Raw genomic sequence first — 13,276 nt, forward strand, 5'->3', positions numbered from 1 at the left:
CAATTTACACTTTGGAACAACTAACCGATTGTTGTCACAACTTTGACTGTTTGGAACCAAATCTTCACCCTGCGATTAACCAATCGACGATCCACAATTCTCATCCAATCAATCAGATCAGCTGCTCTGAATTGGATGATGAGGAAAATGAATTTGAAGACGATGAAGAAGTGAATGCACTTTTCAGGGATAAAAGATTTAAGAACAAGAAATTCATAAGAAGAGAGAATTCGAACAACTCACCAGAAGATAATCAGGACGGTATCAAGCGTAGCACGTGTTGGAACTGCAGGAAGACTGAACACTGGTACACGGATTGTCCAGAACCACGTACGACCTTCTGTTACGTGTGCGGTGAGCCGGATTGTACGTTGAAAACTTGTCCGAATAAGCATACGTGGCGTCAAGTAGTCCAAAAACTAGGTGGCGGGACGGCCCAGGACGTACTGCCGTCGTCCCAAGTTGATTTCAATTATTTCAATCGAGTTTTCCACGTCAATACGAGCCCTTCACGATGTCCGCACGCAACCGTTGAAATCCTCAATGAAAGGTTAACAGGACTTCTCGATTCAGGAGCGAATATTACGGTGACTAACGCAGTAGATCTTCTCGAGCGATTAAATCTAAAAATAGTCAAAATCAGATTCGTGTTCAAGCAGCCAATGGAGCTCAGCTTACCTGTATCGGTTTCGCGTACATTCCCTTCACGTTCAATAATAAGACGAAAGTCATTCCAACCGCGATCATCCCGGAATTGTCGAAAGACTTGATCCTCGGAACAGATTTTTGGAAAGCGTTCGATATCCACTTGTCAATCGGCGGTAAACCTGTCCCGGAAGGCAGCGCGATCGATTTCGATGTTAATTCCATATCGCACGTGGCAGAATACGATCACGATAACATCTGTTTCAGCTTAGAAGTAGACCCGTCATTCCGCGGCCCAGTAGAATCCCCTCCGGTCGACGAAAGTTTAGATATTCCTTCAATAGAAATTTCCAATCACGATCTTACTTCGGTTGATGAGATAAAAACAGAACACGCGCTGTCCGAACCTGAAAAACTGAAATTATTTGAAATATTGAAAGCTTTTCCACGAACTGTGAACGGAAAAATAGGACGAACACAACTTATTCAACATAAAATCGTACTAAATCAAAGTCTGCATGAAATCAAACACAAAAAAGTTCCGATTTATCCAATTTCACCCAAAATCGAAAAAGAAGTAGACAAGGAAATTGAACGACTCAAGAGTTTAGACCTGATTGAAGAATGTGAAAGTGATTTCATTAACCCTTTGCTTCCTGTGCGGAAAGGAGAAAATAAATGGCGTTTGTGTCTTGATGCGAGACGATTAAATTCATTGACAAAACGGGATGAATACCCATTCCCAAATATGTCACAAATTTTACACCGAATCGAAAAATCTAAATATTTCACAACAATTGATTTAAAAGACGCCTACCATCAGGTACTCTTACATCCCGATTCACGTGATCTGACCGCTTTTCGCACCTCAAAAGCGCTTTATCGGTACAAAACGATGCCATTTGGGTTGTTAAACAGTGGTGCAACATTAACCCGATTAATGGCACGTGTTATCGGTTATGATTTGAGCCCGAAGGTGTGGGTCTACCTTGACGACATCATTATAACGTCCGATTCTTTGAATGAACATTTTGACTTGCTTCAAAAAGTCGCACTGCGCCTACACAAGGCCAATTTGACAATCAGTGTTGAGAAATCCAAATTTTGCCAGAAATCAGTAAAATATTTAGGATTCGTATTGAGTGAAACTGGAATCTCAGTAGATGCAGCAAAAATTCAACCAATTCTTGATTATCCTACCCCAAAAATGTCAAAGATATTCGAAGATTGTTAGGCATCGCTGGATTTTATCAGCGTTTCATTGAAAATTACAGCGCAATCGTGACTCCAATTTCTGATCTATTGAAGAAATCAAAAGCAAAATTTCAATGGACAGAAATAGCCGAAGAAGCACTTCTTGCCCTAAAATCCGCGTTAACTTCGCCCCCAATTTTGGCAAACCCAAATTTTAGTGAACCTTTCGTGATAGAAACCGACAGTTCAGATATTGCAGTCGGTGCAGTTTTGACTCAAGTGTTGGAGGGAAAAAGACGTTGTATTGCATATTTTTCTAAAAAGTTATCTTCAACCCAAAGGAAGTATGGAGCCACTGAGCGTGAATGCCTTGGTGTTTTGATGGCCATTGACCATTTCCGGCCATTCATCGAAGGGACTCATTTCACCATTATGACCGACGCGATGAGCCTTACTTTTTTGAAAACAATGTCCATTAATAGCCGTTCACCTAGACTGGCCCGGTGGGCGATGAAAATTCAAGATTTAGATGTCGATTTTGTTTATAAAAAGGGAAAGGACAACATAACAGCTGACGCACTTTCGCGCTCGCTGAACCAAATCAAAGCACAGGTTTCAGATGCACAATACGAGCACCTGCGGGATTCAATTGAACGATTTCCCGAGAAATATAACGATTTTAAAGTTATTGATAGGAAAATTTATAAATTTGTCACAAACGCAGGAAAACCAGACGATCCTACTTTTCGTTGGAAATATGTCCCAACAGCGCTGGAAAAACCTTCAATTGTCAGTGACACACACAACCAAGCGCATTTGGGTTTTGAGAAAACTTTAAGTACAATTCAACAAAAATACTTTTGGCCCAGAATGAGCGCTGATGTGCTCCGATTTTGTAAAAATTGCATGACTTGTAAACGATCGAAAGTGGATAACATCAACCCTAATCCACCCTGTGGGAAAGAGAAAATTTTTCATCGACCTTGGGAGATGATTTCAATTGATTTTATTGGTCCTTATTCTCGTTCAAAATCGGGAAACGCCTACGCACTTGTAGTAACGGATTATTTTTCCAAATTTACTTTGATTCAAGTTATGCGACAAGCAACAACAGCAGCTGTGATAAAATTTCTGGAAAATAATGTTTTTACTTTTGGCGTACCGAATGTGTTGATTTCAGACAACGGTCCACAATTTATTTCACGAGCTTTTAAACAATTTCTTGAAAAATACAATGTTAATCATTGGAATTTGGCAGTTTACAGGCCCAATCCAAACCCTACCGAACGAGTCAATCGAGTGATAGTATCAACAATTCGTAGCTCGCTAGAGAATAAAACCCAAAAGATTGGGATCAGGAATTCAATTCATAGCATCAGCCATATGCAACACAGTTCACGACTCAACAGGTTACACACCGTATTTTGTTAACTTTGGCAGAAACATAATTAGCTCAGGAAAAGAATATGAACACCTAACGGACACAGACCAGAACATAACTCAAGATCCATCAAAAATTAGCAACGACATGAAAAACTTGTACGAAGCCGTTCGCATAAACTTAGCGCGAGCATACAAACGTTATACTGGAAATTACAACCTTAGATCAACAAGAAACATAAAATTTGAGCCTGGAGAAATCGTTCTCAAAAAGAACTTCTACCAGTCAGATAAATCTGCAAACTTTAATGCTAAATTAGCACCCAAATATAGCGAAGCAAAAGTGAAAAGACAAACTGGAACGAATACATATGAATTGTGGGACACAAACATGCACAAACGACTTGGAGTCTTTCACTCCTCGGTTCTAAAGAAAATATAAATATATAAATACAGTCTAAACTTTCGAACCGAGACTTCACACTTACCAACTCTTTTGTTACAATTTTTTCCGGCTATGTCGATCTCGCCATCTGAGTCGAGCCAGTCTCCTCGATGTGCTGAGACCAACAATAGAGATTACTTTCATATAACACACACAAACACGTTGTGGATTGCTTTTAAATTATTTTAACATGTCGTCGTGTATCAATTTTTGTTGTGGCGTCACCAATACACAGTGTAGAAATATTTTTTTTCTCGAACAAATATGGCCACAAAAACATAAGATACAAATAAAATTTCCACAAAGATTCTAAATTTTGTCACAATATTCCAACATTTTCACCGGTATCTACAGAATCACCACAATTTTCCATTTCCTCACCACTAACCCCAATTCCCAAACCAGTTGTTTTTTTCCACAAATTTGAGACCATAGTCATTTTTATTCATTTTCGTTTCCATTTAATTTTTTTTCTCGCGACGGTAGCTATTTTTTTTCTTTATATTACTGCCAGTAAAACCCCCACGATCATAATCACCTTAGCACAATAATTCCCACCCGTATTAATAATAAAGTTTTCCCCAGGACCGTCGCGCGAACAAACAGTCGAATAAAGATACCGGCGAAAACTGATTCCAATTTGGTAAGATTGGCATTCTTATCATCCACAAGAAATACTACATAGGAAAACGTTGGAGCACCGATAGGGATTACATAAGTATTTGTATTAGCTATCATTAGGCAATACATAGATGAGTGAGATCGAGTGCGTGTAGATTCGCGTGATAGTGTGATAGGGACGAATGAGTCAGTTGCGATCGCGGTTTGTACGAGAGAAGTAGTGCGCGCGCGGATAGGTTTAGTTTGTAGCAAGTAAGAGCGGTTTTGCGATAATATTTCGATTTTTTTTCGAAAATATTTCTATTTATTCCCGATAGATCGATCCATAGTGACCATACATTTATGGTAGATGTAAAATATTGTAGTTTAGTGAAATAGCCAAACAAAAAGGCTTTAACCAGAAATGTCTGGGTATTTTTTTTTAAAGGTATAAGTACGAGTGGGAATTTGAATGTACGACAGGTGTGCGCGGCGGCGCAAGGAATGGTGTAGGCTTATCAAGTTCCAGTGAGGTGATCTCCAACGCGCAATAGACCGGATAATCTATGCAGCGCTTAATCAAGTAAGATTAGTTTTAATGTGTAGTTTAGGCCGAAGAAAAAAGATGGCCGTCATTTGTAATTTTTGTTTTGAGCAACCCTTCTTCTTCTATCTACTTATTATTATTTCTCCTCTTATTATACGTAATTTCTTTTGTTATCTCATTTTGATTTGATCTAAATCCTAAAATAAATAAAATTATAAACCTTTAAGTGTAAATGAAACTAATTTAAATACAATTTTACGTGAAAATTGCCCCAGTGAAAATTCCAATCACAGTAGCAATTGAAATTTTCTTATTTTTGTTGGGGGGTAATGTAACCATATTAAGGGCGATCATGGGCGATCATCAATTTCCCCTAAATGAGCGAGCGCCAACTGTGTGAGGTGGCGAGCACGGGAACTAAAAATTTAAAAAATAGACCTACTCTGCAACTCCCGTAGACGATGATCGCGGGATCGATCAACCTTTTGAAACTCTCTCTAATTTGCCTTAACGCCTAGCAACAAGGGCACCTTGTGAGAGGACCTTGGCCTTGGCCAATCAGGGCCGGCCACGCATGAGCCACTTTTCGCGGTCAAGGTTTCGAGCTAGCGAAGTCAAGGTCTCTCTGCCATTTGCTCCGAGATCGTGCGCTAGCGAAGATCGCAAGCATTAGGAAGTGTTCGAGTTGCTAATTTTTAGAAGTTACCAAGTGAGTTTGCCGTACGAATTGTACCCGCGTGTGCCAAGTGAATTGCGTTTGGAAGTGAGTGGAGGCTACTCCAGATCAACTGCTAGGATAACTTATTTAGATCGCTTTATTACCTTTTGCAAATTAGGCCAATTTTCCATACTAAGTGCTTTTCCACCCTCCGCGGGCGTGCTGTGTTAAAGCAGACCAAAGGTAAATTCCTACGCTAGTTTAGGCCCAGTGATCTAAGGTTTCTCGTTTTCGCCTGTAGAACCTTCACAGGCGAAGGTTCTTTTGCTAGGTTTTTCTTCCCGTTGGCACCCGCGACCGTTCCACAACGCGGTGCCGCACCGTGAAGCAAGCACCACGCCATCGCGTGCTTCACACCGGAGCAGCCCAAGCCAGCTAGCACAGCGAACGAACCGTGCCTATCCGCCAGGGTCCGCCGAGAGTCCGTAGGAGGCCATACCAACCCCTCCGAGCCACAGGACGCGATCGTCGACGAGAACCAGCCTCGCTGGTCAGCTGAGCCGTTCCCACGGCCACGTGGTGTCGTCCGTAGAGGTCCTCGTTTACGACCTTGAGCCACAGGACCACCATCGACGTTCGTCAGCATCCGACCCATCCGGCGTTCGACCCGTGACACGTGGTTTTCAACTCTAGCTCGAAGCACGAGTCTGTAGCGTGCCCGCCAAAGCACGTGAGCCATTGGATCCAGCCGTTTCAAGCCAGCTGCGCTGGTCAATAACCCGACATCGATCGGCAGGTGAGTGCTCCGTAGGGGACGAGCCGAAAACCCCGAGCCAGTGGACTTCACCGACGCCTGGAAGTGCTATCTCGAGTACCACGTGTCCCTGCGAAGTCGCCACTCCGTGGCGAGTTGTATCACCAGTGTAGGAAATTCATACACGCGCAGCGCCCGTACCAGGCGGCCCCAGAGCCCGCCCAGAAGCAGCAGCAACAGAGCAGCAACAGAGCAGCACCCGCGCAGCATTCGTACCAGGCGGCCCGAGAGCCCGCCCAGCAACAGCAGCGGTACCGTGAGTTATCAGCAGCAGCAGCAGCAGCAGAAGCAGCAGAGCAACGTGTCCGTAGCGTGCCCGCCAACGCACGTGAGCCAGAGGACCCAGTCGTTCACGCCAGCCCAGCTGGCCAACTTCCGATCGAGAATCGGACAGGCGTGCGAGTCCGTAGAGGACGCGTCAAATCCTTGAGCCAGTGGACCGCGCCGGCGACTGGTGTGCAGCAACATAAAACAGCCTTAGGCTGTAGCAGGTCAGATTAGGTTTAAGAGAGCTCTCTATCCCCTCACACGTGCACGTGCCCCTAAATTGTAAAACCTGCCCCCCAGAGAATAAACGAGTGGATGCAAAGTTTATATCTCCGTGTGACTCTTTTACGAAACGCACCTTCAAAGAACACTTGGTATTTGAGTCCCTTTTCTATCCCTAGTTCCGTTTCCGTTGACGCGCTTTTAATAAGTGGTTCCCACTTGACCTGCCCTGAGAAGCTAAGCCGGGTTCTCAAAGCAACACGCCCTTTCGCAGTGTGGCCCCAAGCCACACTGGCGCTTAAGCGAGAGGGTTTCAAAAGGGTGGTCTTTTCCGGATCGTTGGTTGGCGGAAACAGTTGTGGTGGTGGGTCAAAAAAATCAAATTTTGGTTCCGTGTCCCTCACCTCACCAGTCGCTAATCGCATCCCCCCAAAAGAACTGTTACACAGTAAAGGAAATTTGAACAGCAGACATTAAAAACTACCCTTTACAGGGCTCTTAATGATTACGAGATAGTTATTCTAAATTTCCAGAAACAGATTTTCACAGTGGCACAAAAAAATGTGCATTGCAGTAGTCTATTTATTACTTCCTGCCTAATAAGCAATATATTTTAACTGCTTAATTTCAGATAATGGCCAAATGCAACTTTTTATGTCCAGTATCAAAAATCATAACGTTTGATACCCATATTGCCCCAACTCTTACGGTCCGGCAAATGTCCCCTCATCGGAACATCCCCGGGGCCTCCGGCCACTTCGGATTGTGGCCACTACTGCCAAAATGTCAAATTTCATGTCCGGTATCAAAAACCATTAGGTTTGATACCCATATTGCCCCAACTCTTACGGTCCAGCAAATGTCCCTCCATCGGAACATCCGCGGGGCCTCCGGCCACTCCGGATTGTGGCCACTACTGCCGAAATGTCAAATTTCATGTCCAGTATCAAAATCCTTAAAGTTTGATACCCATATTGCCCCAAATCTTACGGTTCGGCAAATGTCCCCCCATCGGAACATCCGCGGGGTCTCCGGCCACTCCGGATTGTGGCCACTACTGCCAAAATGTCAAATTTAATGTCCGGTATCAAAAACCATAAAGTTTGATACCCATATTGCCCCAACTCTTACGGTCCAGAAAATGGCCCCCCATCGGAACATCTGCGGGGCCTCCGGCCACTCCGGATTGTGGCCACTACTGCCGAAATGTAAAATTTCATGCCCAGTATCAAAAACCATAAAGTTTGATACCCATATTGCCCCAACTCTTACGGTCCGGCAAATGTCCCCCCATCGGAACATCCCCGGGGCCTCCGGACACTCCAGGTGGTGGCCACTACTGCCAAAATGTCAAATTTCATGTCCAGTATCAAAATCCCTAAAGTTTGATACCCATATTGCCCCAACTCTTATGGTTCCGCAAATGTCCCCTTATCGGAACATCCCCGGGGCCTCCGGCCACTTCGGATTGTGGTCACTACTGCCGAAATGTCAAATTTCATGTCCGGTATCAAAAACCATTAAGTTTGATACCCATATTGCCCCAACTCTTACGGTCCGGCAAATGTCCCCCCATCGGAACATCCGCGAGGCCTCCGGCCACTCCGGATTGTGGCCACTACTGCCGAAATGTCAAATTTCATATCCAGTATCAAAAACCATAAAGTTTGATACCCATATTGCCACAACTCTTACGGTCCGGAAAATGTCCCCCCATCGGAACATCCGCGGGGCCTCCGGCCACTCCAGGTGGTGGCCAGTTCCAATGATCGACTCACGCGACCGGCATGTCTTAGCTGGTCCTTGCCTCCAAGCCATCTGCTCCCGGACCTCCAGGCCGTCTGCTACCGGGCCACCAGGCCATCTGCTTCTGATGTGTCCTCGTCGTCGTCCAGCAATAGAATGAATTTTCGGGACCGACCGAGCCGAGTTTTGTTGGCTCGTCGACGATCCGAAAATTATGAGGTGGAGTGGGGGAGATTTTAGATACATCAATCTCACGTCTCTCGATCGACTGATTGGGAAACGTTCGTTCATCCAACCAGCGTGCAGCAAAAAGAGGGGAAATTTGCCGAGAGGGGAATTCGTCACGTAACGTTTTCGCTTCGCGAAAATTTTGGATTGACACCACGTATAGAAACCTTAGGACAAAGTTCTTTGTCAAAATACGAATATTCTTTGTACCTGGACGTACACAGCGCCAACCCAAAATCAAATATATGTTTTACCTATTTTCAAAGGTTGACTTTGGAATAATTACATAATGTGATACCTGTACTAACGCTAAGCCAGCATAAATATTCCGGTCCTTACCTCAGCTTACTATCAGTCATTCACATCATCCGCACCCAGTTCAATTAGAAGAAGAAAAATAAGAACCCATCTTCATCACACTAGCAAAATGTGTCGCACTGCAGAAATCCAACCTTCTTCGGTGACTGCGTTCGAGCAGGCGAGAAACCGCCAATATTCGAAGGAAGACTTTGAGTATAAGCTAAAAATGTGGCAGCTCCGAAATTCGCCATTTGGAGATGCGAATCGTCAGCACTTGATTAAGGACCAGCACCTTCAACGGCCTTCCTGCTGCACAAATAACCGCGGCAGTGCTCCCAGAATTGTCGCAATGATTCCAAAGTCGCGTCCAGGGCCCGTAACTAGCGAGGAAGCAAGACCAACTGTGAAACGGAAGTCGATCCTGGGAAAGGTTTCTCCGCGAAAAATTGGCACTGCTGTGAAAAATTTGATAAAATTTTTCGAAGCCAATATTTAGGGAAGATTGAATAGCCCCTGAACGACCGACTTGTTAATTACGGATAAGGCATGGTGTACATAACTATTAAATAATAATTTATTTTAAAAAATAAACGCATACTATTACAGAAACTAACAGTTGTTTGTTTGTATCAAGCTTTATGCTTAAATTTTGAAATTACACGACCTTGTTATTTCAAGATGCGTGAGATGTTGTGAAATGAGAAGAAAGAAACAAGTTAATAACAAGTAATATAAAAATTTGTCACTTTTTAACAGATAGCTTTTAAATTAATCTTTATCCTCATTATTGCCACACGCAGAAAAATATTTTGTACGAGGTTTGATTCAACAAAATTTTTGTTGAATATAATCAACGCCGATTTTGCGTTAAAAAAAACCTTGATTTTCTCAATTCCTCAAAAATCTGTTGTTGTTTTGAAAAAGTTGCTTTGACGTTTAGCGTTGATTCAACAAAAATCTTGATTTTCAAATCAACAAAACGTTTTGTTGATTCAAATACGCCTTATTTTTCTGCGTGCATTAATGTTTTTTTGGCTAAATTTTCTCTTGTTTTTGTTTATCATACAAGATGTTTTTTTAGGTAATTGAATTGAATTCAATTTTTTTTTCCTAGACCGCCTCATCCTTAATATCTGTATAATTTTTTATAAATTTCCCGGGAATTCCCGAAATTTAAGCAAAAGTACACATTTTCTATACTTTTTGGAACCGTTTTTTTAGATGCTCAGAGAAAAATAAATGAAGATGATTTTGTTCAATTAAAATTATTTTATAGCTCATATACAATTAATCAGATTATAAGACATTTTGATATCTGATAATATTAATTTTTGAAGCTACGGGAAAATTAAGTAAGCTTTTTCAAGAATATTTGGAGATCTTTCATAAAAAATATATTAAATTGAGAATTTTTCCTTTTTGTTTACCATGATCTAATAAGTTGAAAATAAAATTGGTATCTTAACATTTTTAAAATAGTTTTGTGCAAGAAGAATTATTTCAATTCGTTAAATACCTGGTATACAACAAATTACAATATATATGTAGTAAAAGAAAAATGGAGCACTGGTGTAACAATGGGTGTTAGAATGATAAATACCGTAAACTGGGGTCAATCGGGACACATGGGGCGAATTGGGACAGCAGTTTTAACTATGTTGGAGCACAATATTTTGATTTTTCTGGTTGGTTTCGGTTAGAACAGACTCAGGCCAATAAAATGTGTACATCCATTTCCAAATTTAAAAGTTTTAAGTGCTCTAAAAACTGCTGTCCCTATTCAGACTGTAGTCCCGATTCACCACAGATTACGGTATCAAAACATGTAAGACTGATTGTGACATGATGTTAATTCGAAATATTTGAATACATTGAGTTGTTTGAAGTGATGTTTGCTTTGCCATTTTGTCCAAGAACTGAAACCATTATGACCTTTTTTTAGAAAAGTTATTTGTCATGAAAAACATAATTTTTCCAACTTTTTGTATCAAACCATGATCTTTTACTGGTCACAGAGGCAAGAAAATTATGTGTTTGATTGTGTAGTATCCCGGGCAGACAGTAATAACAAAATTCATGCCATTTCAATAACAAATACCGTAAACTGGGGTCGATCGGGACGAAACGAAACGAAACTATTGGCACTACGCCCCCCGGGGCATGGCCTTCCTCTAACGTGGGATTTCTGCTCCAGCGCCTCTGACGAGACAGGAGAAACCGGGACCGACGTTTTACTTCACCATCCGATAGAAGCTCAGTGGATAAGGCGGGAATCGAACCCGCGTCTCATAGCATCATCGGGATCGGCAGCCGAAGCCGCTACCCCTGCGCCACGAGACCCACGGGACACATGGGGCGAATTGGGACAGCAGTTTTAACCATGTTGGAGCACAATATTTTGATTTTTCTGGTTGGTTTCGGTTAGAACAGACTCAGACCAACAAAATGTGTATATCCATTTCCAAATTTAAAAGCTTTAAGTGCTCTAAAAACTGCTGTCCCTATTCAGACTGTAGTCCCGATTCGCCCCAGATTACGGTACTGTTAAAATAACAGAAAGTGTTATAGAATCTTCATGAAAAATCAATTTTTGCATAAGTTTATGTTATCATAACAAAACTTGTTATTGATCTGATATTGGTTGAATGTCAAAACAACTTTGGAATAACATTTTTTGTTATGGAAGAATACCTCTAACTGTTATTGGGATGATCGAATTAGTTGTTAAAATAACAAAAAATAATAACAAAGATTTGTTCGAAAAATAACTGAAAATGTTATTAGTCTGTTATTACAATAACAACCCAATAACAAAAAAATCATAACGGCGAATAACAAATGTTGTTATAAATAACGTAAAATGTTATTGGCCAAGTATTTTCAAATATTAAATAATGTTATTCCCAAGTTATTTCCGTCTGCTCGGGATGGATTAATTTTAGGGGAAATTCTCGTAGGTTTCGCAGGTTAAGCACTCGCCCCTAACTCCATCCACCTGCCAACATAAGAGGTACGACAGAATTAGATGCTATTCCATTACTAACTGTCTAATTACTTTCAGTCGCTGTTCTAAACAACTTAGTTGCAGCAGAATTCCCGGGAAATTGGTTGAAAATTTCTCGTTTCCCGGGAAATTTGTAACCCCGGGAAATTTGACGCTCTAGTCCTAAGCAATATCTGCAACCATGCAAAGATGCAAATCGATGAGAAATTCCTTTTTCAAGATTTTCAAACTTTTTGATAGCCCTGAAAAAGTCATATGGATTTCTATGGACGAACTAATGACGCAAAATTTCTTCTGTGGTCAAAAAGAAGGAACCCAGAAATGGAGCCTAACATTTCAAAAGGGCACATAACTTTAGTAAACAATAGTGTGACACACTCATGGTTGAAAAAGTGATGTGCCCTAATGAAATGGCAAGCACGAAATGTTCATCCTTATGGAAAAATACAAAACCTAAATTGAAATAAATCGAAAGCCTCCAATAGGTATGAGATTTATGATTTACCTTTGCCTATCAGGTAAGACGAATCTCTTAACATTCATCATCGGAAAACATATCCATATGTTAGTTCAAATTTTCCAACCACCAGTGCAGTCAAATCAACGGCCATGGCCGCAGTTACACCGCCGTGTACTTCCCACCATCACCACGAGCCCCTATTTTACCCCGTAGACTCCCCGCCGATCTTCGGAAGATCTCCCCGTCACCAGCCTAGCTTTTCTGTCCCAGATCTGGACTACAAGATGAAGATGATGCAGCTGACGTTGCACTTCCGTGCGGCCTCTACGACCGGAACGAGCCACCGGCGAAGCCCCACCGGACGACACTCGATTGGGTCGTTCCTACGGCCGGCGGAGGAATCTACTCCAGCGGTAAGTCATCAGCCGAAGATCTTGGCGGTGGAGCCCAAATTTCGACCCGTGAACGCCGTCAAACCAGGCCGCAGCAATCCGGCCAACGTCGTGCAGGTCAGTGTCAAGAGTGCCACGCTGCCGATTGTGCCCCAGCAGACCAAGGTCAAACGGTTGGTGCGACTTTTCGAAGAGAGTTCCGGAACGACCGTGGTTTCGGTCAAGAGTCAAGCTCCGAAAGCAACACCCGGGAGGCAAATGCAGATGAAGGCGCTGCTTAAGGTGAAGCCCGACGCGATCGTTGTTCAGGCTACGGTGAAACCAGTTCAAAAAGTTAATCCTGAGGAACCTCCAACACTAGTGAACGAGATTTC

The 13,276-nt window shown here is 42.4% G+C and overlaps 1 long non-coding RNA gene across 2 annotated transcripts; it reads right to left on the bottom strand.

Annotated features, from left to right (window-relative positions):
- Positions 1 to 421: 421 nt before the first annotated feature.
- LOC119765190 lies at positions 422 to 4,257 on the bottom strand. Of its 2 annotated transcripts, XR_005276555.1 has the most exons (4): positions 4,203 to 4,257; positions 3,708 to 3,779; positions 679 to 1,052; positions 422 to 623 (listed from the first exon to the last, which is right to left on the bottom strand). It is a non-coding gene; the product is annotated as an uncharacterized LOC119765190 (long non-coding RNA). The 2 variants fall into 2 exon arrangements; XR_005276554.1 differs by lacking the exon at positions 4,203 to 4,257 and having other exon boundaries at positions 3,708 to 4,143.
- Positions 4,258 to 13,276: the final 9,019 nt, after the last annotated feature.

The sequence above is a fragment of the Culex quinquefasciatus genome, chromosome 1, assembly GCF_015732765.1.
Source record: "Culex quinquefasciatus strain JHB chromosome 1, VPISU_Cqui_1.0_pri_paternal, whole genome shotgun sequence".
Lineage (NCBI taxonomy): Eukaryota > Metazoa > Arthropoda > Insecta > Diptera > Culicidae > Culex > Culex quinquefasciatus.